We start from the raw sequence: 10,790 nt of genomic DNA, 5'->3' as shown, positions 1-10,790 counted from the left end.
ATGACGTCACCGTCAAAGCAAAAATGACGACAACTAATTTCATGACGTCAGTCAACACAGAAACATGACGTCACCTGATCCACAGACAGACACACAGACAAACAACTTATTTATATATATATATATATATATATATATATATATATATATATATATATATATATATATATATATATATATATATATATATATATAAATATATATATATATATATATATATATATATATATATATATATCTATATATATAAAAATAAGTTGTCTGTCTGTCTGTGGATCAGGTGACGTCATGTTTCTGTGTTGACTGACGTCATGAAATTAGTTGTCGTCATTTTTGCTTTGACGGTGACGTCATTAACGGTATTTAAGACATTTGTTCACCAAAAAATGTTTAATTGTAAAATGACTGAAGAACCTACAATGGCAACAGCCGAGGAAGCTGCTCAAAGAGTTTATGCCAAAAAAACTTGCTGCTGATAGAGAAAGTAAGAAAAGAAAGCGTTCCGAGGAATCACAAGAACAGCAAGAAAACAGGCTTGCGGCTAAAGAACGCAAAACCGCGCAGTTAGATGAAAATCCACCTGGACAGCGAGAGTCAAAACATATCAAAACTGAAAATGATAGCGATGATGATTGGGTTTGGGATTTTGACTTGGATAAGGTCATCAATGCCTACCAGATTTAAGTTAAAAAAACAAAGGTTCGTCGATATGTACTCCATAGTGACGCTGAAAAATAAAGAAGAAAAAGAAAACTGAAAAAAGAAAAAAGGTAAAAAACTAAAAAAAACTAAAAAGAAAAAACACTCAAAGAGAAATTACAGACCGGGACACAAATGACGACCGAGACAGAGGGAATATAAGTGACGACCGGGACACAGGGACACAACTACAACGGGGACGCCGGGGGCACAGGCTGGATATATAAATGACGACCGGGACACAGGGATTGTTCGAATAGAAATTACAGACCGGGACACCGGGACACAAATGACGACCGGGACACCGGGACACAGGGAATATAAATGACGACCGGGACACTCAAAGAGAAATTACAAACTGGGACACCGGGACACAAATGACGACCGGGACACAGGGACACATCACTAGAATAATGAGGTATAGATCTGAATACGGATTGTTTTCCCATGGACAATTATATGTTGAATGTTCAAGAGTCAGTAAACCTGACAATCTATTTATATGCACAGACAATGGGACAGCGAAGAATGTTGTATATTCGCATGTTTTACGTAGTTAAAAACATATATTTATATCTATCTCTATTCACATGTGGGACACAGGGACACAACTACAATGGCGCGTAACTAATATGGCGCGTAACGACTTACGCGCGCGGGGGGCTTGGGGGGGGGGGGCGCGAAGCGCCCCACCAACTAGGTGTTGGGGTGGCGCTTCGCGCTACCCCAACACCTAGTTGGTGGGGGCGCTTCGTCAATCAACGTCAATCAACAAACAACACGTCAGTCGACACACAAACATGACGTTACTCGACACACAGACACACAGACAACTTATTTATATATATATATAGATGTCCCGGTGTCCCGGTCGTCAGTTGTGTCTCGATGTCCCGGTGTGTAATTTCGGCAATCAACAAACGTGACGTCATTCAACACACAAACATGACTTCACTCGACACACACACACAGACAACTTATTTTTATATATATACAGAAGATATACATATATATATTTTTAACTACGTAAAACATGCAAATATACAACATTCTTTGCTGTCTCATTGTCTGTCCATATAAATAGATTGTTAGGCTTACCAACTCTTGAACATGCAACATAATAATTGTCCATGGGAAAGCAATCCGTATTCAGATCTATACCGCATTTTTCTAACGATTGCCCTTGAGCTTTGTTGATGGTGATTGCTAATCGAACATTCCCTGTGTCACTGTCGTCATTTATATATCCCCCTGTGCCCCGGCGTCCCCGTAGTAGTTGTGTCCCTGTGTCCTGGTCGTCATCTATATTCCCTGTGTCCCGGTCATCATTTGTGTCCCGGTATCCCAGTCTGTAATCTCTCTTTGAGTGTCCCGGTCGTCATTTATATTCCCTCTGTCCCGGTGTCCCGGTCGTTATTTGTTTCCCGGTCTGTAATTTCTCTTTGAGCGTCCCGGTCGTCATTTATATTCCCTGTGTCCGGTCGTCATTTGTGTCCCGGTCTGTAGTCTCATCTTATAATGACGTCATATACAAAGCCTTATATACTTATAATGACGTCAAATGCAAACCCACATACAAACAATCATGCATATATACACCTTATTTTTATATATATAGATACTGTTTCTTCTTTAGTTTTTTTTTCTTTTTTAGTTTTTTCTTTTTTTAGTTTCTTCTTTTTATTGATTTGTTTATTTCAATTTGTCAATGTACATTCTAACATTGACACTTGGAAAAATCTTTACGAGCCAAGCATGCTAAAGCTCCAACAATTTATATTAAACCTTAAAATTTGGGGTATCTGTTTTAAGGTTTTCGAATTACTTTAATCTATTGTCAAAATATATTGAAATATTTGTGAAATTCCCAGTTTTTTTTAGTTTTTTCTTTGTTTTTTAGGTTTTTTTTTAGTTTTTTTTCTTTTTAGTTTTTTATCTTTTTATTTTTTTTACATTTTTTCTTTTTAGGTTTTTTCTTTTTTTAATTTTTTAATTTTTTATTTTTTTTTTTAGTTTTTTCTTCTTAGTTTTTTACCATTTTTCTTTTTTCGAATTACTTTAATCTATTGTCAAAATATTTCGAAATATTTATGCAATTTCCAGTTTTTACATTCTAGTTTGTTTTCTTTTATATATAGATAAGATATAATCTGGCGTAACGGACAGACAACTTATTTTTAAATATATATATATATATATATATATATATATATATATATATATATATATATATATATATATATATATATATATATATATATATATATATATATATACATATATATATATACTAGCTGTTGGGGTGGCGCTTCGCGCCACCCCAATACCTAGTTTGTGGGGGCGCTTCGCGCCCCCCCCCCCCAAGCCCCCCGCGTGCGTAAGTCCTTACGCGCCATTATAGTTGTGTCCCTTATGTCCCACCTGTGAATATATATATCTATATATATAAAAATAAGTTGTCTGTCTGTCTGTGGATGGATCAGGTGACGTCACCTGAAAAAACTGGATCAGGTGACGTCAAAACTGAAAAAACTAAAAAAAGGCAAAAAACTACAAAAAAAACTAAAAACTAATAAAAAAAATAAAAAAACTAAAAAACTAAAAAAACTAAAAAAAGGCAAAAAACTACAAAAAAAACTAAAAACTAATAAAAAAGCTAAAAAACTAAAAAAACTAAAAAAAAGGCAAAAACTACAAAAAAACTAAAAACTAATAAAAAAAATAAAAAAGCTAAAAAACTAAAAAAAACTAAAAAAACTAAAAAAAGGTAAAAAAACTAAAAAAACTAAAAACTAAAAAAAACTAAAAAAAAAAGGAAAAAACTGAAAAATAAGCTAAAATAAAGGTAAAAACCAATAAAAAACTAAAAAAAAAAACTGAAAAAACTAAAAAAAGGCAAAAACTACAAAAAAAAACTAAAAACTAAGAAAAAAAAGTAAAAAAGCTAAAAAACTAAAAAAACTAAAAAAACTAAAAAAAGGTAAAAAACTAAAAAAAATAAAAAATAAAAAAAAAAACTAAAAAAAAGGAAAAAAACTGAAAAATAAGCTAAAATAAAGGTAAAAACCAATGAAAAACTAAAAAGAAAAAAAGGAAAAAACTAAAAAAAATTTTTATCTAAAAAACTAAAAAAAACTAAAAAAGGTAAAAACTAAAAGAACTAAAAAAGAAAAAAATAAATGACGAAACTCAAAGAGAAAGCGACCAGGACAAAAGGAATGTTCGATTAGCAATCAACAAAGCACCGGGACACAGGGAGTATAAATGACGACCAGGACATAAGTAAAAAAAAAACTATCTATATATATAAAAAGAAGTTGTCTGTGGATCTGTGGATCATGGATCAGGTGACGTCACCTGAAAAAACTGGATCAGGTGACGTCAAAACTGAAAAAACTAAAAAAAGGCAAAAACTACAAAAAAAAACTAAAAACTAATAAAAAAAATAAAAAAGCTAAAAAACTAAAAAAACTAAAAAAAAGGCAAAAACTACAAAAAAACTAAAAACTAATAAAAAAGCTAAAAAACTAAAAAAACTAAAAAAAAGGCAAAAACTATAAAAAAAAACTAAAAACTAATAAAAAAAATAAAAAAGCTAAAAAACTAAAAAAACTAAAAAACTAAAAAAAGGTAAAAAACTAAAAAAACTAAAAACTAAAAAAAACTAAAAAAAAGGAAAAAAACTGAAAACTAAGCTAAAATAAAGGTAAAAACCAATAAAAAAACTAAAAAAAAACTGAAAAAACTAAAAAAAGGCAAAAAACTACAAAAAACTAAAAACTAATAAAAAAAGTAAAAAAGCTAAAAAACTAAAAAAACTAAAAAAACTAAAAAAACTAAAAAAAGGTAAAAAACTAAAAAAAATGAAAAATAAAAAAAAACTAAAAAAAAGGAAAAAAACTGAAAAATAAGCTAACATAAAGGTAAAAACCAATAAAAAACTAAAAAGAAAAAAAGCAAAAAACTAAAAAAAATTTTCATCTAAAAAACTAAAAAAAACTAAAAAAGGTAAAAACTAAAAGAACTAAAAAAGAAAAAAATAAATGACGACACTCAAAGAGAAAGCGACCAGGACAAAAGGAATGTTCGATTAGCAATCAACAAAGCACCGGGACACAGGGAGTATAAATGACGACCAGGACATAAGTAAAAAAAAAAATTAACAAAACTAAAAAGAAGGTAAAAACTACAAAAAAACTAAAAAGAAAAAAAAACTAAAAACTAATAAAAAAACTAAAAATCTAAAATCTAAATAAACTAAAAAAGAAAAAAAAAGGAAAAAATAAAGGAGAAAAACAAAACTAAAAAACGAATGTATATACAGACCGGTACACCGGGATACAAATGACGACCGGGACACAGGGAATATAAATGACGACCGGGACACAGGGACACAACTACAACGGGGACACCGGGGAAACAGGGGGATATAAATGACGACCGGGACAAAAAAACTAAAAAGAAAAAAAACTAAAACTAATAAAAAAACTAAAAAATCTAAAAATCTAAATAAGCTAAAAAAGAAAAAAAAAGGAAAAAAATAAAGGAGAAAAACAAAACTAAAAAACGAATGTATATACAGACCGGGACACCGGGATACAAATGACGACCGGACACAGGGAATATAAATGACGACCGGGACACAGGGACACAACTACAACGGGGACACCGGGGGAAACAGGGGGATTTAAATGACGACCGGGACACCGGGACAGGGAATGGTCGATTAGCAATCACCATCAACAAAGCTCAAGGGCAATCATTAGAATCATGAGGTATAGATCTGAATACAGATTGTTTTCCCATGGACCATTATATGTTGCATGTTCAAGAGTCGGTAAACCTGACAATCTATTTATATGCAAAGACAATGGGACAGCAAAGAATGTTGTATATTGCAAGTTTTACGTAGTTAAAACCACATATATATATATATATATATATATATATATATATATATATATATATATATATATATATATATATATATATATATATATATATATATATATATATATATATATATATATATATATATATATATATCTATATTCACAGGTGGGACATAGGGACACAACTACAATGGCGCGTAACTATTATGGCGCGTAACGACTTACGCGCGCGGGGGGGCTTGGGGGGGGGCGCGAAGCGCCCCCACCAACTAGGTGTTGGGGTGGCGCGAAGCGCCACCCCAACAGCTAGTATATATATATATATATATATATATATATATATATATATATATATATATATATATATATATATATATATATATATATATATATATATATATATCTATATCTATATATATAAAAATAAGTTGTCTGTCTGTGGATCAGGTGACGTCATGTTTCTGTGTCCATTGACGTCATGAAATTAGTTGTCGTCATTTTTGCTTTGACGGTGACGTCATTCAAGATATTTAAGACATAAGTTCACGTAGAAATCTATTAATGTTTAAGTTTGCAATGACTGATGAACTTACCATAGCAAAAGCCGATGAAGATGCTCAAAGAGTCTATGCCAAAAAACTTGCTGCTGATAGAGAAAGTCAGAAAAGAAAGCGTGCCGAGGAATCAAAAGAACAGCAAGGAAACAGGCTTGAGGCTAAAGAACGCAAAACCGCGCAGTTAGATGAAGATCCACCTGGACAGCGAGAGTCAAAACATATCAAAACTGAAAATGATAGCGATGATGATTGGGTTTGGGATTTTGACTTGGATAAGGTCATCAATGCCTACCCGATTTTTGTTAAAAAAACAAAGGTTCGGCGATATGTATTTCATAGTGAAGCTGAAAAATAAAGAAGAAAAAGAAAACTGAAAAAAGAAAAAATGTAAAAAACTAAAAAGTACTAAAAAGAAAAACACTCAAAGAGAAATTACAGACCGGGACACAAATGACGACCGGGACAGAGGGAATATAAATAACGACCGGGACACAAATGACGACTGGGACAGAGGGAATATAAATAACGACCGGGACACTCAAAGAGAAATTACAGACTGGGATACCGGGACACAAATGACGACCGGGACACAGGGAATATAAATGACGACCAGGACACAGGTATTTAAGAATATCGTTCAAAGACAAATTTTTAATTGTAAGAAGACCGTTGAAAGAGAAATTTCTAATTGTAAAATGAATGAAGAACCTACAATGGCAACGGTACCACCATCGAAGTAGATAACCAGTGGATTCCCCATTATTATCAAACACATATAATTCACACATAAACGTTGAATACTGTAACTTCGTAAAGGCAATCAAATACATATGTAAATACGTCAACAAAGGCAGTGACATGGCAGTTTTTGGCTTGCAGCCCAAAATCAAAGATTTCGACGAAATCGTACAATATCAGGCTGGAAGATACATAAGCAGTATTGAAGCTGTTTGGCGAATTCTTTCATTTCCGATACATGAACGTAGTCCAGCTGTTGTTCACTTAGCGGTACATTTACAGAATGGTCAACGTGTTTATTTCTCGGAAACCAACGTGCAACAAAGAGCCCTGAATCCACCGGATACAAAATTAACAGCTTTTTTTCGCTTTGCAAAAATGATTCTTTTGCAAAAAAACTGCTGTATACTGAAGTGCCTTCGTATTACACGTGGAATACTAAAAATAAAGTATTTGAACGTTGAAAACAGGGTAAGTCAGTCGACGGCCAACCTACCATCTTCAAAGATACCACGATAGGAAGACTCTACACCGGTCACCCCAATCAACATAAATGCTTCTTTCTACGCCTGCTTTTGGTGAATGTACCCGGTCCGACATCCTTTGAGTATTTGAGAACTGTAAACGGTACTATACATGACACTTACCGTAGTGCATGCCAAGCTCTGAATTTATTGGAGAATGACCAACACTGGGATAACTGCATCAATGACGCGTGCGAAACGTCAACCCCAAGTGAAATTCGTGCATTGTTTGGCATCATTTTAACAACTTGCTCTCCGTCAGCTCCTACAGAGTTATGGGGAAAATATAAGTCAAAAATGTCCGTAGATATACTCCATCGAAAACAGTTAGAGACGTCAAATATGACTTTTGATTTTACATCAGAAATTTATAACTACACTTTAGTTATTATAGAAGATTTGTGCGTACGTATGGCAAACAAACCTCTTCAGGATTTGGGAATGCCTTCATCTAACCGTATCGCTGCTGTTTCGACATGTGTAGAATTGGATCGTGAACAAAGTTACAGTACGAGTGATCTATTGTCGTATGTACAAAATAACATTTCCAGGTTAACGTCGGAACAAAATGACATTTATGATACGATACTCAATTTCAGGACGTATACAACTACCTGCTGATTTCTGTAATTTAGTGACGTCCAAAATGAATTGATTGAAAAAGTATTTCCGAATATTCAAAAAAATTATAAAAATAATAAATGGCTAAGTGAAAGAGCGATTCTCGCACCCAAAAATATAGACGTCCACAAAATCAACAATATTGTTTTGACCAAGATTCGAGACCAGGCAGTCCTTTACAAGTCAATCGACACAGTTTTGGAACCAAATGAAGCGGTTAAGTATGCATGTTTGTTTGTTTGTAAAAAGAGCGTTTGCATATGACGTCATTATTAGTACATACGGCTTTGTATGTGCACAGACAATGGGAAAGCCAAGAATGTTGTAAATTCGCAATTTTTACGTAGTTTAACTCCTGCAGACGAAATGAATGCTTGCCTGAAAAATTCTAATTTATGGGCACACGTAAAAATATTAAAATTAACTACAAATATGCGTGTCCGATTGCAAAACGATGACTCTGGTCAAACATTTTCAGATCATTTGCTGGCAATTGGAAACGGAAAGCTCCCAGTAGTGGGAAAGCCAAAAATGTTGTATATTCGCAATTTTTACGTAGTTTGAAACACATATATAAATCTATCTATATTCACAGGTGGGACACAGGGACACAACTACAATGGCGCGTAACTAATATGGCGCGTAACGACTTACGCGCGCGGGGGGCTTGGGGGGCGCGAAGCGCCCCACCAGCTAGGTGTTGGGGGTGGCGCGAAGCGCCACCCCAACAGCTAGTATATATATATATATATATATATATATGTTTTTAACTACGTAAAACTTACGAATATACGACATTCTTTGCTGTCCCATTGTCTGTGCATATAAATAGATTGTCAGGTTTACCGACTCTTGAACATGCAACATATAATTCTCAATGGGCAAAACAATCCGTATTCACATTTTTACCTCAAGATTCTAATGATTGCCCTTGAGCTTTGTTGATGGTGATTGCTAACCGAACATTCCCTATGTCCCCGTCGTCATTTATTTATCCTCCTGTGCCCCCCGGCGTCCCCGTTGTAGTTGTGTCCCTGTGTCCCCGGTCGTCATTTATATTCTTTTTAGTTTTTTTTTTTGGTTTTTACTTTTTTTAGTTTTTTTTTCTTTTTTCTTCCCTGTGTCCCGGTCGTCATTTGTGTCCCGGTGTCCCGGTCTGTAATCTCTCTTTGAGTGTCCCGGTCGTCATTTATATTCCCTGTGTCCCGGTGTCCCGGTCTGTATATACATTAGTTTTTGAATTGGTCTTTTTTTAGTTTTTAGTTTTTTACCTTTTTTTTAGTTTTTTTTAGTTATACCTCATGATTCTAATGATTGCCCTTGAGCTTTGATGGTGAGTTGATGGTGATTGCTAATCGAACATTCCCTGTGCCCCTGTCGTCATTTAGATATCCCCCTGTGCCCCCCGGCGTCCCGGTCGTCATTTGTGTCCCTGTGTCCCGGTCTGTATATACATTCGTTTTTGAATTTGTATATGATGAAATAAATTTTGTGTTTTTTTTACTTTTTTCTTTTTAGTTTTTTTTTTTTGGTTTTTACCTTTTTTTTAGTTTTTTTTTCTGTTTTCTTTTTAGTTTTTTGTAGTTTTTACCTTTTTAGTTTTTTTTAGTTTTGTTTTTCTCCTTTATTTTTCAGTTTTTTCCTTTTTTTCTTTTTTTTCTTTTTTAGTTTTTTTTAATTTTTTATTAGTTTTTAGTTTTTTTTCTTTTTAGTTTTTTTTTTTGTAGTTTTTACCTTGTTTTAGTTTTTTTAGTTTTTTTAGTTTTTTCTTCTTTTTTTTTGTAGTTTCTCAGACCTAGAACCTGGAACATAACACGTTACCAACTCAGCTACTCGGGTTTGAATACATTCGTTTTTGAATTGGTTTATGAAATAAATTTTTTGTTTTTAGTTTTTCTTTCTTTTTTAGTTTTTTTTTTGTAGTTTTTTACCTTTTTTAGTTTTTTTTCTTCTTTTGCATTCAGGGTTGAACCTTTCAGATCTACAAACTGAAACATAACGCTCTACCAATATTAGTTACGCGCCATTGTAGTTTTTGTAGACCTGTGTCTTTTAGTTTTATTATTGGTTTTTACCCTTTTTTTAGCTTTTTTTAGTTTTTTCTTTTTTCTTTTTAGTCTTTTTCTTTTTCAGTTTTTAGTTTTTTTAGTTTTTTTTGATTAGTTTTTAGTTTTTCTTTCGTTTTAGTTTTTTTTCGTTTTTACCTTTTTTTTTAGTTTTTTTTTAGGTTTTAGTTTTGTAGTTTTTACGTTTTTTTTAGTTTTTTTTTTCTTTTTTAGTTTTTAGTTTTTTAACTTTTATTAGTTTTTTTTTAGTATTCTAGCTTTTTTAGTTTTTTTTAGTTTTTTTTCCTTTTTAGTTTTTTGTAGTTTTTACCTTTTTTAGTTTTTTTCTTCTTTTGTATTTAAGGTTCGAACCTTGAATCTCTCGAACCTAGAACCTGGAACATACCGCGTTACCAACTTAGCTATATCAGCTTGTATACTTTCGTTTTTGAATTGGTATATGATGAAATAATTCAGACGTCATATGCGGACAGACAGACAGAAAGACAGACAGACATAACCCACAAACAACATATCGACATAACCCACAAACGAATATCGTCTTTGAACGATATTCTTAAATACCTGTGTCCTGGTCGTCATTTATATTCCCTGTGTCCCGGTCGTCATTTGTGTCCCGGTATCCCAGTCTGTAATTTCTCGTGATTCCAATGGATCTGCCTTTTCAACCTAAAAGATTGCAATTCCCAATTT

The 10,790-nt window shown here is 32.9% G+C and overlaps 1 long non-coding RNA gene across 1 annotated transcript; it reads right to left on the bottom strand.

Annotated features, from left to right (window-relative positions):
* Positions 1–10,150: 10,150 nt before the first annotated feature.
* LOC136043358 (uncharacterized) lies at positions 10,151–10,589 on the bottom strand. The gene is made up of 2 exons (XR_010621590.1): positions 10,408–10,589; positions 10,151–10,354 (listed from the first exon to the last, which is right to left on the bottom strand). It is a non-coding gene; the product is annotated as an uncharacterized LOC136043358 (long non-coding RNA).
* Positions 10,590–10,790: the final 201 nt, after the last annotated feature.

This window comes from Artemia franciscana, unplaced genomic scaffold (genome assembly GCF_032884065.1).
Source record: "Artemia franciscana unplaced genomic scaffold, ASM3288406v1 Scaffold_4913, whole genome shotgun sequence".
NCBI lineage: Eukaryota > Metazoa > Arthropoda > Branchiopoda > Anostraca > Artemiidae > Artemia > Artemia franciscana.
This window is presented reverse-complemented; position numbering and strand designations above follow the sequence as displayed.